At 41.5% G+C, this 24,078-nt stretch overlaps 1 protein-coding gene across 1 annotated transcript in view; it reads right to left on the bottom strand.

Annotated features, from left to right (window-relative positions):
- The window catches only part of WASF3 (WASP family member 3), an 85,435-nt gene extending 75,564 nt beyond the window's left edge, over positions 1-9,871 (bottom strand). The window contains 1 exon segment of the mRNA XM_019736523.2: positions 9,728-9,871. The gene's annotated coding sequence lies outside the window, so the exon portion shown is untranslated.
- Between the last annotated feature and the right edge of the window lie 14,207 nt (positions 9,872-24,078).

Raw genomic sequence — 24,078 nt, 5'->3', positions numbered from 1 at the left:
AATGAGGAGCTGGCACTCACACATATTCCAGATGTCTGTTTCCCCATTTTTTCCAGTGCTACCTTCTTAACCAGACTCAGATTCTAAGTTCCTCTCTACCCATGAGATTGTGCCACTAATGTTCTTAGCTATTCACCTATAAAGCTCTATTTACAACACTGTTAGACACTTTAGAACATGCAGCCTCTATTAGCTTCAGAGAAACATCCCATCACAACGTCTAACATGAATGTTTTTAGCAGAAAGTGTACGTCTAACACCACGATAAAACAGCAACCCTTGTGCTTCCCTCCTCGGCCTCTCAGGTAGTTATCTGAGCTTCAATTCCCATTGTGTTCAGAGCCATAGGAACACACTTAGCTGGCCCCACAATTCAATTCAACCTGTAAGTGAGTTCTTACATAGGTGAGGGGGAAAACTATGTTACGTAATAAGACAAGGTCTTGGCCCCCAGAAAGCTCCAGCTGCTGGGTAACAGTAAACAAGCCCAAGAAAGGCACAGCCAGCAGCAGAGGGGCACTGCTGCAAGTAAAGCACAACTGTGTCAGTGATCCGATAGTCACTGAACGCAGTGGGTGCCCATCTGCCGGGTTCACTTCCTGTTAGTCATTGAGAAAAGCACATTAACTATTCTGGGGGAGCGCAGGGGAAGACAAAGTCTCCCAGTTTTGAGTAATTTGTTCATTTAAAAATTATTTATCACAGACTTAAATACAAGGGTCATAAAACAACATGTTCTTCCCCTTCACTTAATGAACAATAACTGCTCAGTAAACTATGGTGAGAGCATGATCCATTCTTGACATAATATGACTTGACCCCATCCATGGATGGCCAATACCTCTGGGCGAACAGTCCCTGGTCAGAGAATCTGACAGCCCAGTTACAACCACTCATCGATCCATCAAACACTTACTGCCTTCCTACCATGGGTAAGAGAGATGACCATGAATGAGACAAAATTAGAAAATGCTCAGTGACAACGGAGACACATGCAAAGTGCCAAGCGAGAAGAGCAGGCTCCGCAGCTCCGGTGCAATAAACAAGACAGGTTAAAACTTGCATGTGGAACAAGGGGACACCAAGAGGGTCATCACTGTCCTTTAGATGCACAGATATGCAAAGTTATTACAAAGATAAATGCCATATCACCCCCTGGACGTTAGGACATCATGAGGAAGGACGTTCCCAGATCCAGAGCCTGCTCCTGAACGGAGAGTGTGTATCTGCCCGCCAGTCTCCCCACAGGCCTGAGGCGCAGCGCTGACCAGAGCGGGAGGGGCTCCGAGCCCCGCCCCACTTAGTGCCGGCTGCTCTACCACATCCCTGCACACGCTGCTGGGAGGCGGAATTCAGGAGTTCGCACTCCCACTTGTCGAGAAACACTGTTTGAAGTGAGGCTTTCTGGGTATTCAGGTAAAGCCTACATCTTCAAGACTTTAAACAATGCACTCTGCGCTACCCACTGCAATCAGTCTACCAAACCCTCCAACTCTACAAGCTTCCAGGTGTGTGACGGTGGGGCGCACGTTGCGGTCCCTCCGGCCTTTGCCTTCCAGGTTGTGCTTTCCGAGACCCAGAGCTGGAACCGCACACGTCAGATGCAGCTGGGAGAAGCAGCACATCTTCCCAGGAACGCAGCCAGCCTGCCGGTGCCTGACACGGCCAGCACGCTGGGCACACTGGGGCTTAGAAAGACGCCTCTCTGCCCCCCTGCGGGGCAGCCAAGGCCAATTCCTGGGGACACGATCCCAGACTTGCCCTCCTGGCACCAGCTGCCACTGCAGGGTGGGTTCCACCACTTCTCACGCTGCAATCACATCCTGACTGCCTCCCACACCTGCATTTCCCTCCACCTGCCATTCCCCGCTGGCTAGGCCTCCAGGCCCCTTCTGACTAGTGAGTGGACTCCAAGGCCACTTCGGCTGCAAAGCACTGCTCAGCCGCTTGGCAGGGTCCATGTGCCCCTTCTCTATGCCCACCTTAGTAACCAGAGGGCCGAAACAAAATACCACAGTGCTGAGAGCTCTAGAGCCAGACTCCAGGTCAAACTGCCCTTTCCACTGACACACTCGAAGACTCCAGACGGGTCATTTCAGTATAAATTTCCCCAAACCACAAAAATTAACTAAGCTAATCCATGGGTAGAAGCTGGCCTCGACCACTGCTGCCATTACCTACCACTCTACCACCGGCATTCCAACTTGTCCCCACCACGACACCCATCAGGGTGGGCCAGTGTCACCCGCGTCTTTAGCTCCCCAAGGCTTTGCACAGAAAGGGGTTCACAGTGAACGCTCCATCGATGCTGGGCCCAGACAAAACAGAGTGAACAAATAATGAGCACACAACAAACTAAAACCAAGGTGACTGAAGAAATTCAGATTTACTTCTGGTCTTAAATTTGCCCAGCTATTCATCCACAACAAAGTTCTGACCTGCTAAGCGATCAAAGAATTTAGAGGTTGAAAATGTTCAGAAATTCGTGGCAAACAGGATCGATTATCAAAGGAAAAATGGATTACCTAGTTATATGATGTTTCTGCTAGACTGTTAAGCTTTTTTGTTTCTTTTTCTTTTCTTTTTTTTTTAACGTTTTTAATGTTTGTGGTACAGAGGTTTGGCTCTGGGCAGCCCCCTAGGAATCCTATTATTTTTGACTCCTAACTTCTCTCTCTTCACTATGAAATACATTTTTCATTTTCCTTTTTAATTCCTAGTACCTGGCTCAATGCCAAACACAAAAAACTGTCAAATAACTTTCTTGACTGGCGAGGATTGAAAATTGAAAAACATCACACTGCATCTTCCTGACCTACTTCAACTGTAAAAGTTGGACCTGCCTTGTGGCCGGCAGCCTCGTGGTGGCCCCACGGTCACCACTTTAAGTGCTGGGCTCCACCCGGGCAAAGAGCAGGAAAATATGGGTCAACAAAACACTCATTTCCATTCAACCAAACAGTTAATAAGCTTTTGTGCAATGGGCATGAAAGGACAAGCTAATAATAACTTGTTCAAGATAAAATGAGGCTTCCAGCTTGTGGAAAGATTGCTGACTAGGAGCAAGCTTTTAAAAAGCGGTTTAGCAACGTTATGGAACAAGCTACAATGTACAGACAAATGTGGAAGCCACAGTCATCCTCCCGGCAGTTTCTTATGCAATGCTCAAGAGGCAGCCTGAGGATGGAGAACAGAAAGGAGCAGGACAGACGAAGGTCCTGATGGGGGGGTGAACTGACCCACAGGAAGGGCTCGGGGACTGGAAAACAAGGGCAGGCCCAGGGAGCCTCGAAAGAATGTGCTCCAGAATTCTGCAGATTATACAGATGCAACAAGCTGACCTGGTAAGAAATCCCAGAATTTTCTCAACTTCCCTTCTTCAGAAGTGGGACGCTGTGTCCCTGGCTAACGTTCTGACGCTTTTCCTGTAGTTTTGAGACCCCACAGAGATGACAGACCAATGATTTCTGGGAGGCCCCTGAAGACAACAGTGTAAACCTTGAAACAGATCCAACTCAAGGAAAAAGGTTTCCTTGTCTAAACGATGTTATATTTTTCTCTGCTTTAATTACTGAATCCTGCAACTAGAATTCATCACTGATTCAAAGAGATGCTAAAAATAGTCTGAATAGAGAATGAAAAAACATCATGTAATTTTGCTAACTAAATGGACTCCTAGTTTTTTCACAGCTCAGTAACTTACTTTTCAAATATATTTCCTCTTTGTATTAACCAAAAATGTAAAACTTCAGATACATATTAAACATTAATTTTCAATACTAATTATGTATTTATAAGTGAAATCTCAGACATAGAACAACCTTACTTAAAAAGTCTCTTGACTCTTTCCCTCTAACATCTAATCATGACCTTCATTAAACACCTTTGATTGCAAGAGTACGATTCCATTTACATATGATGAATTAATTAAAACAAAGCTGTAACCCAACAGGCTCTCCACTGCAAATAGCAAATTATTAACAACTTACATTTGAATCCATGATGCCATTTACAAAGGGCTTTCACATACATCATCTCATTTAATCTCCACAACAGCCTCGACACAAACGAGAAAGGTAAAAATTTATTTTATAAATTAGGAAACAGGCTGAAAGAGTGAAACAGCAAGTAAAGGTGGGAGAGGTACACACGTACATCCTCTCACCTTAAGTCCCACCTTGTATTCCAAACTCAGCTCCTTCCATGACGCACTCTGTCTTCTCCAGCACCTTTTCTGGACCTCCCTGCCCAGCCAGATCACTCCTTCCCTCCCACTCCAGCGGAACTCACGGTGAGTGTCATCTCTGCAATTGCCAACACATCTCCTTTCCCCTGTGCTTTATCTTTGGATGGATATGCTCTGTCTTCTCAACCCATGAGAAGCCCCTTGAGGGTAAAAATGTAATTTTATATTTCTTAATGTTTAGAATAATACCATGTACATGACAGACATACACTAAATTACTGCTTATGATGCCACCTCTCCAAGGATCAAGTAGGCAAATGTCTCTTTTCCGAATGTCAGAATCCAGACTGTGGCATTGCTCCTAGCTTTGGCCCCACCTTCTAGCCGCAAGTAGGTTAGGAAACCCTGGAAGTCGTCCCCAAGCCATTATAAGTAACTGTAAAAGATGTCTTTTTAACAATGATTTGAGTCTCTGCTGTTCTCCCACTCCACTCTCCATGGTTTCCGATGGTTGGTCCCCAAGAACGTGATCCACTGTTATCTGTTCCTTGATATGACCTGCCTTACTTCTGATATTCACCTGGGTTCTGTTTATGTCAGGACCCATTCCTGGAACTTCCAGCCCCACCTCGGTGCTCCTGACCCTGACTTTCCGAGCTGCCCGCACCGCCACCGCAGTCCACCGCCTACCACGGGTACCATTCAGGCCCCTTCGAGCCTTGTGTGACTGGCCGCATGAGGGGTGCTACCTTCTGCCTCACCTTCGGCTCACATAGCATTTCCAAAGCTATTTCAAGAGAAAGACAAATGTAACACAGGGACCAGCTGCAGTCACTCGTACTCCCTGGGACCCCATATTCTTCCTCTTCCAAGCCAGACTAAAATGCCACACACTCAGCAATCGACCCCTGTGGGACAGCAAACGGATCAGAACTAAATGAGGGTTACCATTTGGCTCCATTACAGACGCTGAGTCTGAAGTTTGGACAAAGAAAATGATGATATAAATGAACAAAAATACTTAGGAATCTGCACATTACCAGATGGAAACAGCAGATGTAAATGCTGCATTGCAGAGGTTTCTTTTTTTCATTACCATGACAATTTTTACATATCCCAGAATCAAAATACATTTCAAAGCTAGCTATGTAATACAAAGCCTGACATAAAGATTTCATGTGCAATTTGACAAGCCACTCAGTTATTTGTTTCCTCCCAGGGTGAAGTATAACAGCAACCACTTTAACAAATGGGTCCACAAACCTCCACCCACAGGGGACCCCGTGTGTTCAAGCAAGACTAACAAACAGAGCAGGAACATTTTACGACATGTCTACATTCAATTCTCCTGAGCCTCTGGTCAAACCCTAAGGTACACTATATCTAAAGTAATCAGGGACGGTGGCTCACTACCGCGTCACGAGACGCCAGAGCTTATGGACGAGAAGAACAGAAACAGTGGGAAAATGTCACCAACCGGAAATGAGTAACATTTCAGTCACCCAGAAAGTAACTACAACATTTCTAACATGAAATTCCGTCTCCTAGTGATTAAGTGATAGTCATTTAATTAGTGGCATCCACTATGATCTTGTAGGAAACATTTTCCCGGGGCAGGGGCTGCATGGGAAAGGGCAAAGCACAGGTGTGAGCATCAGAGATCTGAGTTCCACACCTGGGTCTACCCCCAAAAGCTTTGGACTCTGCGCAAGTTAGTCCCTCAACCTCCCCACTTGTAAAACAGGCCTCACGCCTCCCCTTAGAGTATAACGAGAAGGGGAGGACGAGCGATTACGGGCAAGGAACCCAGTGAGCCGGCAGAGGCTTAGTACATGGTCGCTGCTAACCCTCTACTGCCACAGCTAAGCATGCACCTGCCCTCACACAAGGAGGTGAGAAGCACATTTGCCACCAATAGGCAGTGTCACTTGGGCTGCTGTAGCCACAGGGAAGTCCTGATACGTCGCATTTGTGTATACAGAGGACACGTGCCTTCTCATTCTCGAGTTATGGTCGTCGCATTCAGCCATCTCCAAATGACAAGCAGATGCTGTGGCGAGTGGCCAACTGAGTGGATGAGCCTGACCCAGTTTTTCTGTGATTTCTACAGGTAAAGAGAATGATGGCCCATTCACCAAAGAAAGGGCAGAAATGTGCCGAACAGTAGGTATTTTGATACTTGAAATCCTCATGTTAACTAAGGAAACATGCTTTTACTTTCGCAGTTTTTTAATAGCTTGAATTCTGCATTAAACGCTAGCTAAACCTGTCACCCCAGAAGGCGTGAAGGTATCAAAGGTCCAGATTCTGCCTCTATTCTCTCCTTCACCCACCACAATCCCCAGTAGTCAACAGCATCCGGCTCTCTAAGTCGAGAAGCGCCCACTCTCTCAAAGGTCAGCCTCACCTCTCTAGAGCCTTTCGGCACAGGTCACGAGGAAATAACTGAATGATTCCACATACCAAGTAAACTGAGGAAATTAAAGTGGCACCAGCGTATACACAGGGATAGTCTAGACTTGAAATAGAAACGTACTCTAGCAAGTTTTATATCCAATTGTATCTTCTCCGCTCACAACCACTGAGGACATTTAATAAAATAAATACCATATAGTTCAGATGTCGAAGATGTATAATTGTATCTATTTGGATGTATTGCAAATATAGAAATTAAATACCATTTGTATCAATCTCAATGCTTAAAATTAATGACCCTTTAAATTTTTTTAACAAAAAGTAGTCAGCAATTTAAAAATTCACTCTGAAAGCAAGTGAATAAGTGATTGCGCCTAAAAATACTGAAAAGGCTTTACAATTAAACACCAAAATCATGCCATTTCAACAAACTATGGTCCTCTCTACCTCATAACATATAAATTGAAGCATTGTCAGCCTCAAAGAACTACTATATATTGATGGTCTCTACCCTGCTGCCAAGAAAGAACTCACCACCACCAGACACCCTGCTCCTGTAACAATTAAGGAAAGGGAGGAAGGCACAAGTGAGAAGGTGGGGAGAGGACCTGAGGAGGGGAAACCACCTTCAGATTCACCAGACCTGTGGACCGCTCCTTCTGGGAGGTAACAGGTGATGGAAGTAAGAACAGGGTGGATACTCCTGCTCTCGTTTGCTGATGACGCCAACACAAGGAGATTCAAGGCATCAAAAGAGGAGCCCAACACCTCTGGCCTCCAAAACTAACAACCCAACAACAGAAAAAGCATCCCAACTCCTGTGAACATTGTGAGATTTCTTATTTAAAATATCCTTTTTAGTTGGGATTTGTAGCATGTACTCTCTGCTGGACTGAAATCTGCCCACACAGAAAGGCATTTAAAAGAGAAGAACGTGAGAAGCACAGCAGCTAACACTTATGGAGCCTGCCATAGCGAGCCTGGTGCTCTGCTTAAGTGCTTGATGTGCTTTCGTCTCTCACTTAATCTTCACCACAAACCTGTTGAGGGAGACGCTATTATTATCTCCATTTTAAAATATAAGCAGAAGCTAGGGAACAGAGAAGTTAAGTGATTCGTCCAAGGTCCCACAGTACATAATGGAGTTGAGATTCAAACCTAGAAAACCTGCTTCCGGAGACTGGAAGTAGTCTATCCCATCTTCCTTCATTTGAAATTAAATAATAATCACTGTTAAAGACAACTCAGGAAATGGAAAGCTATCAGGTATCCACTCCACTCACCTTCCTGTGTACTCCACCACGACACGACAGGTAAATGCCAGAATCTCTCTCTACAGTAACCTAGATGAGCCATGCAAGCCCTGGGAAGTCCACTGTGTCCCTCTGCATGGAGTACATCATTTAATCCTCCGAGGAGGGTGGAGGTGGGAGTTATAACCCCCAATTAACAAATGAGTACTTTTCAAGGAGCAGGTAACTGACTATTACCACACGCTTCTAAGTGGCAAAGGCAAGGTTTGAAGTCCTCAGTCCATTTATAGTAGATGGTACCTTTGGAAATATTTTGTCTCCATTATTTAAATAAAGCAAATCCTATAAGATGACTGTAATGTCCATTCTATAACGTTACACAGATGGATCCTTCCAGAAGGATCCCTAGACGGGGCCCTTAAGGATCCCAGGGAACAACTACTCTATCAGGGTTAATAAAAGAGTTGCCTGAACAAAGGCAATGAAATCTCTGAGAATGTGAAAGGAGGAGTTGCTCCCAACTGGCTCTAGTTCTCTAGGGCAACCGTCTAGAAAGTGCAGGGCACCAGCGGGGGTGCGGTGGGGGTGGGGGTGGGGTGGATGGGGACACAATGACTGAATGGGAGGAGAGAAAGAAGTGAAGTTTACTCATAGTTAATATATGTAAGACATCATGTCTTCATATGGGCCATAGGTCAGCAGTCACATATCACACAAGGTAAAAAACTACCCTGTCAGGAAATAGAGCTCGTTCCAAAAGTTGTCAGCAGGTTATGACATTCTGCAGGGTTGCAGGCAACAGGGCCCAGGCAAGTGGAATTACAAATTTAACCAGTTTTAACGAAACTAAGCCTCACAAAGTGGAGGAGGAGTTAAAAAAAAAATAAAGAAAAGATTCCTAGAACAACAACAACAAAAGGATCAAAAGCAATCCTGATAAACAAGAATAAGCTAACAGGAAAATGGCAAGGTTGACACTTGTCCATATATGATCTCTTCCTGTCAGCCAGATGCATTAAAAACAATCATGCTCTAAGTAGATCTACAAAAAATCAATTTAACATTTTTCAAAATCATCAAAACAATGAACTGAAATATTTATATCCATTATCATCAACAGTATCACATGAAAACAAAATAAATTTAAAATTTTTTTATCAATATTATAATGCATGTCTTAAATGTGAAAATACAGTTCAATAAGCTAACGTATGTAATTTGTGGGATATACATACTTTGGGGGTCTATGCTCATTTTTAAAATTACTTTTTCATTAAATTTGTTGGGGTAACATTGGTTAATAATGTGCTCATATTCTTTATGGTGAGGCACGTAATCAAAAGGTTTTGAAGACCACTGCTTCAGACAGCGGGTTACCTAAGGATGAGAAATTAATACAGATACCATCAATGCTTCAGTAACAAAATGTTAAACATACTTATAGCTAAGAAAAAATATTAGTAAAGAAAATTTCCCTAACAATGAGTATACGCTGAATAAAGCCATAAAACCAAAGACTTAAGGGGAAAAAAGACCCATAAGAAAACTCAGAACACAAAGAAACCTTAGTGAAGTAAATACCAAATACTGACATGGCCTTTCTAGGAAAGAACTGATCCACAGTTGTTTTCATCCCTGGCAGAGTGACAGGAAGAAAAATCTGCCATAGGTAAGGGTAAGAAAATACCAACTGAACTGTTAAACTTTCAATGTCTACATGTGAGCTAAAATGATGAGTCAGAATCTCAAGGAGCCCCCGAAGCACAGCAAGTCTGCACCTACCTGCCAACTCTTTCCCGACGGTCTTAACCAAGTACACATGGGTAGTGCACACAGAGAAAGAACAGACAAGCAGAAGAGCTGAGAGACTTACCATCTCAGGCACCTGTGAACTTCCCTGGATGCAGAGCAGCAGACCTATACCAGGAGGAAGGCAACAGCACTGAGAGAAATCCCTCTAAAGAACAGTACAGCAAAGAGAGATCCCCTGAGGAACCGAAAACCACAGACCGTAGAGAGCAGAGAATTCATCAGTGTCCAAAAAGAACTAGCAGCCAAGCTATAAAACAAAGAGAGATCTCCCATTGCTCAGAAAGTTGGCAGCTTGTCTAAAGCATAAAGAGATCTCCAAGGTCTGGCTGGGGCTCATTCTGAAGCTCTGCTGAAAATAAAGTCCTGACCCCACTCTCAAAATATCTGAAGCTAATGATGAACTGAATTTACAGCTGCTACAAAGTCCAGACCCAGCTCGGTGCCCCACATTAGCAGCGTGACAGGCCGTTTTCTGGGGGTAGATATTCCCCAGTCTTTCCTGTTTTCTATATACAATGTCCAGCACGCAATAAAAAATTCTGAGACATGAAGAACATAATTCAAAGACAAGAGAAAAAAACAGTCAACAGAGATAGACCCATATATAACCGTGATACTGCAATCAGCAAACATAACTAGGATAAATGTACTAAAGGATTTTGTGGAAAAGATGGGCAGATGACCATGAACAGTGAAGAATTTCCGCAGAATGAAATCAGAACTAGATAGCTAAATATATTTGCTTAAATGCAAATGAAGTAACAATGACATATCATTTCATAGCCATTAAATTAGCAAAAATTAAAAGTGAAAATACCTGCTGCTGAAGAGATTTGGGGAGAAAGGTACTCTCATACATGTGGGAATTTTTTAAAATAAATAAATAGGAAATCTAGAAATAAACATCACATCTTTAGAAATAAAGAACTCCTTCAATGCGCTTAATGGCAAACTGGACACAGGAGGAGGTTCAAATTTTAAGAAAGAAAAGCAATTAAAAACAAATAATGAAACTTCCCAAAATCTGTGGAACAGTATCAAACGGCTTGAATACATGTGTAATTGGAGTCCCATAAGGTAAAGAAGGAGAGAATGGGACAGAAGAAATACCTGAATAATGTCTGATCCAAATGTCTTGAAGGATTTCAGCCCACAGACCCAGGAAGCTCGCTCAAATCCACGGAGGACAGATACAAAGAAAACCCCACCTGGACACATCAAAGCCAAACTGCTGAAAACCAAAGATAAAGAGAAAATAAAATATTCAAAGCAAACAGAGGGAAAAAAACCATATTGGATATAGGGAATAGCAATAAGGACCACATTTAAGAAGGCTATATTTTGTAAAAAATCATGAAAGTCAGACTACAACAGACTGACAAGTTTAGAATGCTAACAAAGAAAACCCTGTCACACACAGTCTTTTATCCAGCAAAAGTACTTTCAAAAACAAAAGCATCACAGTCTATAATTCCTGAGCTGTGCAAGACTGTGAAGGGGATGAAAAGCAAGCGAACAAACTGGGAGCGAATGTCTGGAAACCAACTATGCAACAAAGGCCTCCCATCTAGAATACGTGGATGCCAATCATTACCATTCATGGACAACATCGTTAGTCAACATCATTAGCTATAGAGAAAAGCAAATTAAACCACAATGAGATATCACTAGACACCTATTAGAAGAGTTAAAATAAAAAAATAGTAGCGATTAATACCAAATTCTGTTGAGGATACAGAGAAACTGGATCACTCATCTATGGCTGGTAGGGATGTAAAATGGCACAGCTACTCCAGAAAATGGTGTGGCAAGTTCTTACAAAACTAAATATGCACTTGCCATTCAACCTTGTAATTATACTCATGGTATGTATCATCGCAGGGAAATGAAAACTTACATTCATACAAAAACCTATACACAAACGTTCATAGCAGTTTCATTCATAATATGAAAATACTGGAAACAGCTCAACTGTTGTTTGGGTGGATGGCTGAACAAACTCTCGTACATCCATACAATGATGTACAGGCTCAGCAATAAAAAGCAATGAACTATTGATACAAACAACCACCTGAAAGGGCCTTATGGGCATTTAGCCTAATGAGAAAGCTAAATCTCAAAAGGTCACACGCGGCATATTCCCATGTCTGTAACATTCTCAAAATGACACAGCAATCGAGCTGGAGAACAGGGTACAGGGTACCTGGGGTAGGCTGGATGAGATTACAAAGAAACAGCACGAGGGGGATCTTGTACAATGATGGAATAGCACTGCATCTCAACTGCGTCAGGGGTTACACCAATCTACACGTGATAAAACTGCAGAACCACACACACACACACACACACACACACACACACACACACCAATGCAATCTAAACTACAGTCAACAGCGAATAAGGTCTGTAGCCTGGTTAATAACAGTAATATATTAATGTCAGTTTCCTGGTTTTGCTATTGTACTACCAGCTATATACAAAATGTCCCCACTGGGCAAGGTGGGTAAAGTGTACATGGGACACTAATTTTTTGGCAATTTCTGGTGAGACTATAATTATTTAAAAATAAAAGGTTTGATTCCTTTTTAATTGAAAGATATTTTCCGACAAACCAAAGCAGAGCAGATCTCCACGACAAAAAATGTTGACGTTCTTCAGACTGAGTGGAAATGATACCAGACAGAAGCAGGAAGAAAGACCACCAAAAAGACATCAACTCAAAGTATGTTTCTGCTGAGATATTCATTCACTCAACTAATATTTGTTAAGTATCTTTTCTACAATAGTGTCTACGGTAAGTGCCATGAAATCACAGATAAATAATAATCATACAGACTGGCATACAAACCTCTAAATAAATATTGCCAACAGGTGATACTGAAGATCCTGTCCTAGCAGTACGTGAACAGAGAAGAAAGCTGTCACTGGAAAACGGTCTGCAGGGAAAGCCTCCTTGGAGCTGAATTTGCAGATGAATGTTAAGTGAACAGTGCGAGCACTTCTAGGCAGAATCCAGCCAGAGGCCACAGAAGTCACGAGAGTTAAGACAAGACTCTCTGGAGCAGCAAGGGCCCAGCCAGCGGGAGAATACACAGGAGGGAAACAAAGCCCGAGGAAATGATGAAGGGCAGACTGCAGAGAGGGCAGGCAGAGCAGAGTTTCCGCAAGTGGGACAACCTGAAGGAACTTCATTGAGGGAAGCAACAGAAGAGGGGCATTTGAGGGAGATAACTTTAGCAGGGAGAGTGATGTACTAAAGACAAGTGATAAAGGAGGTAGGTGAGGGCAATAATAGTCCAGGAAATAAGCTGAGACTGAGGTGGAGAAATAAAGATGGAGAAATAAAGATAGAGAAATAAAGGGACATACAGAAACTAGCTAAGGACAAAGAGGAAAAGGAAAGAACTGAGACTCACGCCTGCACGTCCAACTTGGATGCGGAAAAGACTTTACCTTCACTTACCTCAAAAGGGAGCAGAACAGTAGGGAGTGGACGGTTATGGAAAGATAATAATTATCTTCTTGGGAATGGTGAACTTGAGGTGCAGGGGCACCTCCAGATACCTGGTAAATACAAAGTGAAAGCCTGGAGTGAGAGGCCACAAACCATCAACTGGTTTGTAACTGAAGGAAAGAAACAGGGCAGCAACAGAGGGCACTGCCACAGGGAGTGAACACAAAATGGAAAGAAATCAGCATTACAGATCAAATTCTAGGAGAAAGGGCCTCTGTTCAAATGTCAGTGGGAGGATAAATCGTTATACGTTTGCTGTCAATACACGTTAAGAGACTTAAATTATTAAACTATTTCAACTAAAAATCCTTTTAGTTATGTATCATCCTAAAGGAATAAACAGAAATGTGGGCAAACATTTATACACAAAGATATTCCCCTCAGTATTACTTATAATAATAAAACACAGCAGAAACTAAATATGCCAAACAAAAGAATTTATTCAAAGCAAATTATGCCCGATGGATAAAATAAATTGTTAAACAACATTTATGTACCATTTTAAAAAACTTTTTAATTATGTGATAAAATTCTTATGACATTAAATGGAAAAGCACACAAAATAGTATCTACAGTATTTATTTATGTATGACTGTTTGTTGAATACTGTATACTAGTACTTAGGTACTAGGAATAAAATACAGTAAAGGACTGTTCCAAAGAGCTAAAGTCTTTGTGGAGTTTAGATTCTACTGGAAAGTGAACCAGAAAGGGGCAATAAATAAATCTACAAGAGAATCTTGTATGAAATAAATACTAATAAGACAAACATAACAGGTAATATAACACGAGAATATTATCAATTGTGTGAAAGTATCTCAAATTGACTTAAAATAAATGAACTGCAAGGCTGACAGTAAAAAATTATGTAAAATTAAAAATTAAAAACAAAGCAAATAGCAAGTGGCTTAGTAAATGATCTAGAAAAATAAAGGTATAATTATAAATGGAAAGTTCTTGGGCTCTTTAGAGTTTGTCTTTCAGCATACTCAGGACACAAAACTTTGACGACCTCTAATCTTTCTCGCCCTCAACCCAAAAACTCAGGAAGGATAGGAAAGCAACATGTGTAAGGAGGCCCATGCTGCTTCTGAGTTGCTTTGAACCAAAATGAACTCCTCAGTAACACCAAGAGTAGAAAACTTCACAAGATAAGGGATCCTTCCATATATAAGCTAAGCTGGTATTGTTTACATTTCCATTTTCATTACAGTACAACCCTCTGCCCCATTCCACACACACATTCTCTCTCTCTCTCTCTCTCTCTCTCTCTCTCTCTCTCTCTCTCTCTCTCATTCACTTAAGGCCATTCATTCATTGAACCAATATTATATGGCAGGGACTCCCTTAAAAATCACAACATCTCCTAGAAACAGTACTCAAAACGCTATGAAACTTAAGGACCAGTTCCCATAATGCAAAACGTTAGCTTGCTAAGCAATTTGTGAAAGGACTAAACTGGAGGAAAAGCACTGAAAATACTAACCCAAATTGTACACCATACTACCAAAACACTCTTTGAAAATAATTTATCTATATCTAAAACACATACATACATACACAGCTAAATATTCTCAAAATATTACTTTACAGATAACTGATAAGAATGTCCTCATACCAGAGATAAACTGAGAAACCCTTGTAAAGTAAAAGTACTGCATAATTCTATGAAGAAAACTCCTGGGATTCACATCCCCCCCAAACCTGCCCACCAAAAAAAAAAAAAAAACCTACAAAAATATTCCTAGTATTCTGGAATATTTCCTGAAAAATAAATATAATTTAAATTAATTACTTAAAAAAATCAATTGTCAGAATGCGATACTGTGTTATTAGAGGATGATTAAGTAAAGTAGTTTGCAGAGATTGGTGACATCATAAACTTGATTGAAGCCATAATACAGCAAAGCTTACCAGTATGGAGATCAAGCAGAGCTCAGAAAAACCTAGAATCACTCTGACACAACTAGCAAAAGAGAAAAACAACTTCCTCTTTCCCTCTCAGCCCCTCAGAACTACTACCTAATACCCTTCAGTCAGACGTCCATTCTGAAGTACCAACTGAGTACTCAGGAGTTAAAATGTCACAATGAACCAGGCAGAGAAGCAAGTACGTCATGGAGTGACCAAGAGCTAATGTCACCAATGCCCCACTGCTCCTAAAACTTCCCCAATCGGAAGCGCCACAACTCAGTCCTGGGACCTTTCCTCGCCTCTACCCACACTCCCTCCCTTCAGGATCTCAACCAGTCTCGTGGTGTTGACGACAAATGGACAGTGACAACTCCCAAATTTCCATCTCCAGCTGAGACCATGCCCCTGAACTTCCAGTGTGTGTGGACCCAACAACTAACTCAACATCTTCACGGGAAGGTCTGACACACACGCCAAATTCAACATGCCCAGGGGTGAACCCTTCATCTCCACCTGCAATCTGGCCTTCAGTCTTCCCTCAGTTAATGGCAACTCCACATTTGCAGCTGCTCAGGTCAAAACCCCTGGGACAGCTCTACCTGCTGTCCCTCACATGCCTCCCCACCAGCGAAACCTACTGGCTGTTTTACCTTCCAAATATGTCAACGTGAGACCTCTCCTCCCACCCCAACAGCTTCCACCTTAGCCCTGGCCACCGGCAGCTCTCACCTGATGAGTAAGGCTCCACTCGCCTCCCACCTGGTCTCCTGCCTCTTCTCTGTGTTCCCAACAGCCTCTTCTCAACAGGGACGCCAGAGCAATTCTGTCCAAAAGGAAGCCGGATCACGTCTCTCCTCCACTTGAAACCCTCCAATGGCTGTTCAGCTCCCTCAGGTAAAAGCCAAAACCTTTACAATGACCAAAAAGAGCTACGTGACCCATGTCCTTCCCTTCTCTTACCCCTCTGTCCTCATTTCTTGCTCTCAATCTCTCTCCTTCATTCTACGTCAGGTCTCCTCCCTGTTCTCCCTACCCCCCCAGGGAGCACCCCACAGTAAGACCTTGGCACTCGCCATGCCCTCTCCTGGAATGTTCCTCCCCACACAGCCCCACACCCCGAAGGCTCTGTCCCTCACCCCTCCTTCAGATCTCTGCTCAAATATTATCTTCTCCAACTCCACCTCAATATAACTGTAACTCCTCTACCCCTTGCCCTTCTTCAATGACTTCTTTTTCTTCATAACACTTATCATCTTGATATGCTGTGTGTGTGTGTGTGTGTGTGTGTGTGTGTGTGTGTGTGTGACTAAAACGTCTCTCTTTCACTGCCTAGTTCTCCCATTAAAATGTCAGCTGTGAAGGTAGGGCAGGAATGTTTTAATATTTGGTTCACTGATGTATCCACAGACTCCAGAATAGTACGTGACACATAGGTGTTCAATAACTAGTTGCTGAAAGAATGAAGTTTCTGTGGCATTTCATTTCTACTTTTTATATAGCAGAAACTAGAGAATTATGAGGTTACCAGATTCTAGATATATTTATATATTTGGCCCTTTTCCTTGGTGATCTCATCTGGTGCTCTCATCTAGATCTGCCTTGCACTTAAATCTCATCCAGATTACTTGCTATGAGTAGATATTTAGGGGCTATTTCTGGTTTAGGACCTACAGATAACATCTGCAGAAGAAAAGACATTTGGAAAGAATAATCAAAAATTTCTCACCTTTCTTTAGGTTTTTTCCTCCAAAAGGTCAAAATTCAAAAAACTCACTGAAGCAAAAGCGAATACTGTATTACCTCTTTATATAGAGAGTAAGAGATAGCAATCTTATTAGTCCAGAAACAATTAGAAACAGGTATCAGAAGTCAAGCCTCTTTTTCTGCATGTGATTAAGTAAGGGGGACAAAACCTTCTCAGTAGAGGGTCATGGCTAAGAAACGAGCAGGACAGAAATCAAAGCATCCAGGCTTCAAACCAAGAACATCCTGACAAGTTCTTGCAAAGTGAGGACGGACAAAGCATATTAATGAGAAAAACTGTTAGAATGCTATTCAGATATGAGTCTTCAGTTTCAGCTTTCCCAAAGGAACTGGTTCGGAAAGGTCAAAGGGGAGGGGGAAAGTTACACACACAAGAGCTAAAGCATGTTTATGTTTTCCATTCACTCCTGTACAGAGCTCAGGAGGTAAACTTTCATCTGAACTGGCAGAAATCCAGAAGGGAGGGTGGCCAAAGAACTCACGCAAAACAAAGGAGAAAATGCCTTCGACAGCACGACTCTGGCTTTCATTCAACGTAAGAAGCATGACAACAGTGCTGCTCACTAATATCAAAAATCTAAAGAAACATCGAGCCAAACTGAGTATATTTAACTGTGTTCAAGACAACCGACCCAAAGCACGAGATCTAACATTCTCTCGGAGGAAGAGGTAACTCACACCCCAACCTACACTAACAGGATTGTTTTTAACTGAATTTCAAGAGAAGTATGCACATAAATCTGTCCAGCGATGCTGTGCTCTGAAGAAACAACAGCAGGAAAGATTTAAATATTAGATAATGCAAAATCACTCCACCAATTGCAAAATCACGGTACCAATTTTATTCTTGATATTCAACTGATGTTAAATAAACAGCAAGACCCCTCATACAAATGCATCTGTTGACAACACCACACCAGGCGAGATCTTTAAGCCTCCATAGGACTCTGCCTCCTGCCTACATAAGTAACTTCCTAAGCCAGACAGTGATCGATCCCGCTGAGCTAAGTTCGCAGTACCGGTTTGCTGTCTACCAATCAACAGTTCCCACCAGGATATGGGGGAGGGAGGGCGGGCTTTGTCACCACTTCCCTTTAATGCTTTGCTGGCACCTGCCCACCCCACTCCACCTAAGCCAGTCCTGAGATGAACCATTTTCCGTGCTAAATTTGATGCCTGATAAAACAAGCTGAAACTTTTCCAAACTAATACTCCTCACAAAACATAAGACTCCCCATAGCCCAGCAATTTGGCTGAACAAAAACAGAAAGGAACTAAGTAACGATCCATGCAGTGATGAATATAAAAGTAGACGTGAAAAAATGCCCAACTTCACACACTAGTGAATAAATGCAAATTGAAGCCATCACATGTTATACCATTTTCACTTATGAGAAGAACAAAGAGTAAAACATAGGAAAAGTCCCAGTGCTGGCAGGATGGGGGTACACAGGCACTCTTACACTTCACTGGTGGAAGTCTAAACTGTAAATTAAGCTTTTTAAGACTGCAAAGGGTCCGCTAGATCAAACTGGACTCGAAGGAAAAACCATGTATTTCCCAAAATGTACTCTGTGATGACAACTGAAATGGAAGTTAATTAGGGGGTAGTTTGACTTTTTTAGAAACAGAAGGGGTTAATGACCCCTGTAAGCCCTGGACTTAGTGACCCCCACCCCCACCTGTTGGCCAGGACAGACACTACTGGAAATAGGCCAGTCACCAACCACCCCAACCCCCAGCCCAGAACTGGGAACTGGGACTCCGATTCTCGATTCCCACTTACTCTAGTTGCATGTGCTCGTGAACAAAAATGTCCGTTCCCACCAAGAGTTTTACCTTAAGAAGACCCACATCCTGGCCTAGGGCTTTCCTATCTTCGCACACAAACAGCATGTGAGAACTCAGTACACTGACTTTCACTTTGAAGTTTTCAAATTTACACTGTGGGACTATTTTCTGCTTATGTTTTCATTTTTCCTAAATTCCCTTCTCTAATCTTTCTAATTTCAATAATGGTAATTATATCAGTTTATCTGATTATCATATTTCCTCTTGCTTAAGAACAGTATTTCCATTTCTTAAACAGATTGAGTCTGGAATAACTAGACTCAACAAATCTCAAACCTCACCCTCTACGTCAGAATATTGTCTTTGACAGGACTATAGGATTTCTGGTAAATTGTCTTAGGATTTTTTTAAAGCCCTGTAGCAATTTTAAATCAATGAATCCTGAAAGTAATTTTCCAAAAGGGGCAAACAACAACAACAACAAAAAACTCTATTCACTTTAAAAACTCATTTTAATTTAATGGTGATTGCCATTCACCAACAGATGAAGACCAATTTTCTCTCATCATTTGTTCCTTTATTTTCCAATATGTTACGGAATTGTACAAACTAGAGACCTGATTTGCCCTTCAAAATGTAAAGTTTGACTTTTGAGAATTATCACAGCCTTGAGAGTCTTTCCCCATAAACCAATCACTCTGTTCGGTGTCCTTGCTCAATCTAACAAAGAACACTCAGAAAGGGAAGAAGATACATACATACTTATTTCAATCACAGTAGTCAACTATGACAACACAAAGAATTCAAGCTTTCAAAGCACTTAATTCTGCTGAAGATGCAATCACATTACATGCTTCGAAAATAACACATTCCCCCATCCTGTTTTTAGAGAACTTCGAAAATCTAGACAATATGCTTCCTTTCAAAACACCAACTGCTTACAGAGGAAAAGAAAGAAACAGACAGATGATCTTGCCAAGAATCATTTCTGTAGTTTCTCTAAGTAGAGTAGCCCTTTTAGTGGCTACAAAGATTTAAATTCAATCCCTGATTGCATTGATGATATACCTTTTATTTATTTAGAAGTGAGTTTTAGAACAAAAAAGAGCTTAGAGAACTCTAATTCAGTTGTTTCCAACTTTTGCAAGTATCAGGACCCCACTGAAATGCTAAAAGTTTTTGAGGATTCTTATAACAGTTATATCTGGTGACTGAAAGGGGAAAGAAAAAACTGCAAGTACACAGTAATTCTTTAAAAGCACCTGCAAACATGTGTAAAATATGAATCCAGTATTTTATTACGAAGCCAGTTAATGTCAGACCTAGGCCTAAAACTAAGTCTCCCCAGATTTATAACACAGGTGGGGCTCTAAGAACCAAGTGTGATTCATCATGGAGGAAGGTTTTGTAAGTATCCCCAACAATTCTCTTAGGAACTAGACAAACTAATTTTAAAGTTCTTATGGAAAAACAAGCAAAAATAGACAATTCTGAAAAAGACTAAAGCGAATCCCGATGAGATACTGAAATACCTCACAGCTACAATAACTAAAATAGTGTGGTGACTCCTAAGTAAATAAATCTATAATGGGACAGATTAGAAAATGTGGAAACTAATACATATCTAGGAACTCAGTATAAAATGAATGTGCACTGAAATCTCTGGGGTAAGGATTATTCATTAAATGCCACTGTAACAACTCCATGTCCATTGGGGGAAAAAAATCAAATTGAGTACTTACCTCATCCCTTATACCAAAAGAAGTTCCAAATGAAGCAAAAAATGTACAAAATGAAACCACCAAGGAACTTGAAGAAACATAGAATTTTTTTTCATAATCTTGTAGTGGAGAAAGTCTTTCAAAGTATGATTGCAAAACAATAGAAGCCAAACATTTAATTACTTGAAAAAAAATCAAATACTACTTTATTAGAAAATCCTATAAAGTCAAGGTTTTACATTAAATGAAGTCCCTTCAGAGCATTCATTACATTCTAACTCAGGTTCTATGCAATCCCAAACCCATGGCACTCTATGTATTCTGTACAATCCCAAATCACTCAGAAGAAAGTTTTAAAACAATAAGAAATCAAATCTTAGAGAATCTGCTTCAAACCTTTCTTTCTTGCCTAAGCCTACGCAGTGAGATTTCTATAGCACCACCCTCAGCTATTACCTCCACTCGTAGGTAATAGCACGAACTGGCCACACATTCTGGCCATGTCTTTCATTGCGCATTTGGGAAATGCACCACATACGCGGAGTAAAGTCACAAGGGTCAATAGTTTTATTCCAAGGAAGCTTGTCCGGGTTATTTGGTCTGACCATAAACATGCAGCTTCAACCAAGTTCCTAAGATCAACAGAGATTACTGAGCACCTACTGTCTGTAGGGGATTGCACCTAACTCTAAGATGAAGAAGAACCAGTCTTCCGCTTTCCAGAAATTTACAATCTAACTTCCTAATTGGTCAAATAAACCATGAGGCTAGGATATCTGCTTATCAACAGCAGCAACATACGTCATGCTTCAATCTTCATATCTCCCCACATGACTCACCAAATAAAGTAAAATTACAGTTATCTAATGACTGTAAGCAAATCATACCATATCTAACCATGTGATTTTTAAAAACTAGATTATGATGTATTACAAAATTGTACACTTGAAACCTATGTAACTTTACTAACCATTGTCACCCCAATAAACTTTAAGAAAAAACTAGTTTATGGATCTAGGTAAGTGACGCGGCCCGAAACCCGAAGGCACTTCTGTAAGAGCATATAAGCTGAGTGAGGAATGGCATCCCCAGGGTAATGTAAACAGCTGCTCTTTAAATTCACATCATTAGTTCAGCACCATCTTGATCCTGAAACCATGTAATTCGTATTCCCGTGGACTTTCTCCTCTTTTACCCCTATCTGGCATTTCTCTAGCTTCTTGTCAAGTCATTGTTTCTTTTGGATATGAAAATATTATTTATTGTAATTACGTACTGGCTCCCTTTGGTCAATGTTTAGAAAGTTTTTCTTCCTTTTTTGCATTCCACACTACTGCCAGGGAGAATTCTGCATCTTACGTATTTTATGACGGAAGCTCTGCTTCAGAGGGAATTTGCCATCCCACTGCTCTCTTTTCCCAGAGGATGGAATGCTAGTATTCCTCTACTCCCTTGGCCACTGAGCACGAGCTATCAGAACTATGGAAGGAATATCAACCATTTTCATTGTTTTCATTTACAAAGACTTTGCAACAGTTATGATTTTCTGTAAGGTCAGTGCAACAGGGCCGTGCTGACTTGGCAGGAGATTCCAAAACCTCTTGTCTTATAGGCAGCTTCACTACAAACACTAGCAACTAAAATTCCTGAATAATGATCTCACGTGTTTCTTTGCTGCCTGTGAATGCTCTTCACAAGTTCCTTATTTTAAGGAAATGACTGAACTCAAGACAAAATCAATCTTACTAAGAATTGAATGAAACGGTAAGTCAACTCCAATTACCCATCCTTAATAAATTTCTGTAATAAATAATTCCACTGGTTAACCAGAACTCTTAGTACACTGCATTGACATGTATGAAATGCAGATTAGATTAACAAAAGCCATATAATCTTAATTCCAGATCCTATGACTACTGCTTCATAAAAATAATGTTCACTGCATAGGACTGCAAATTAAAGTTACACATTTACTCTAAAAAATAAGCACTCTAGAGAAGTACTCTTAGCAAGTATTTCCAAGGAAATAATAAGAAACACTCTTCTGCCACAATGAAGGATTTTCACAGTAAAGATCTTTAAAATCCTGAGATGTTTCGTTTGTATTCCAGCAGAAACCATTTGGCCCTCAAGAAAAAGCAGTTAAGAAAAGGCTCCACTATTCAGGTAACGTACTGATCCTCTGTAACTAAGGGATGAATCTACGATAGAAAAAGGCACCTACAGGAAGTGCCTTTGCTATAATGCTTGCTGGACCTCCATAATCCAGCAAAACCAAGTGTGTCTTTTTTGGGGGGAGGTATAGGGGGGAGCACCGGGAGTACCACTTAAAAGTTAGGGGTTTAAGTAAACATTAGGCAAAAATGCAGTATCTTACAGGAGGTCACAGATTCAGGAGTGAGCCCAAATGTACTTACTTCACGGAATCGAGTTTTGGGGCCCTCTGGTTGCATGCAGGTGACTCCTGTGGGAAGCCTTCTAACCTGAGTACACCAAGGCTTTCCGGCCTACTTAGGTGGCAGCCATAACCCTACTCCTATTACTATCTGCTGTGCCTATCTGAGGAGACTGAAACGCTCTTTACACAGCCTCCCAGTCACAAAAGCAGACAACAAAGCTAGAGTAGCTTCAGAAGACTGTCCAGGCTTTAAGAAGGGGAAAAAGGACGCTCTGTGAGTGTAATACAGAAGGGTAGTTTCAAGAAAGTCCAAACCCCACAGTACAGTGTGTTCAGGGCTACTTCACTGAAAAATTGTCCAAAGAAACAACAAATACAAGGAACATATCAAATTCATAATTTTAAAACCAAATAATTTTCAACGGAATAAGCAATTTTCAACGAAAATACCACCTAGCAGAAAGGAACTCTTGCTTGGGTTTGAGGGTCCCTGGGGTCTGGCTTCACCGTCACCTCTGCCTACTCTAACTGTGAAACAGTCTGCATCTTCAAATATTCCTATTTGTGGCACAGCCAGGATAACCAACGTGCTTTGGAGAAAGGGCCCTACACTCCAGGCAGAAATTCTAGAACCAGTTCTGTGCATTCATTCACTGGCTGTGTGTGACCATGTCAACCTTTCTGTGTCTCACCCATCAGGGAAAATAATTCTATTTCAGACCCTTGCTTGATCCCATTGCCTTTGGCACTTGCCCCCACTGCAAACCAGGGCCATCTGAATAATAAGCTCCCCACAGGATTGTTGTAAACATCAATGTGATCATGCAATTAAGACACTTAACACCAGTCATTACGCACAAATATGCACTCTTCTGAAAACTGATGCGTGTTACCCACACTTCACCATCGTGGTTATTCACTTGCACTTAAGACTCCGGGCTTCGAATTCCCAATTTCGCATTTTCTTTCGGCCTCATTTTTCAAACCTATAGGTACCTATCATCATCTTTCTTACTGATTAATTATGTCCTCAGAGTAGCTACAAAAGAAGGTACGTTGATGGCTAAAGGAGACATCTAAGTTCTTTTTGCCCCTCTCTTCCAAGGTGAGGTCTCAACACACACACACAGATCTGAAGCTTTCTTAGGAATTTTCTTGCTATTGTTCTTTATTTTGCCAATTACTGGGCAATTTTCTATTTTCGGCACAGTGCTCAGCCCCTTCTTATTTACACGGTCCCCATTACTCCTTACAACTCTGGGGAGTAGACATGGTATTTTTAGATGAGGAGATCAAGGCTCCAAGAAGTT

This window comes from Rhinolophus sinicus, linkage group LG04 (assembly GCF_036562045.2).
Source record: "Rhinolophus sinicus isolate RSC01 linkage group LG04, ASM3656204v1, whole genome shotgun sequence".
Classification (NCBI taxonomy): Eukaryota; Metazoa; Chordata; class Mammalia; order Chiroptera; family Rhinolophidae; genus Rhinolophus; species Rhinolophus sinicus.
This window is presented reverse-complemented; position numbering and strand designations above follow the sequence as displayed.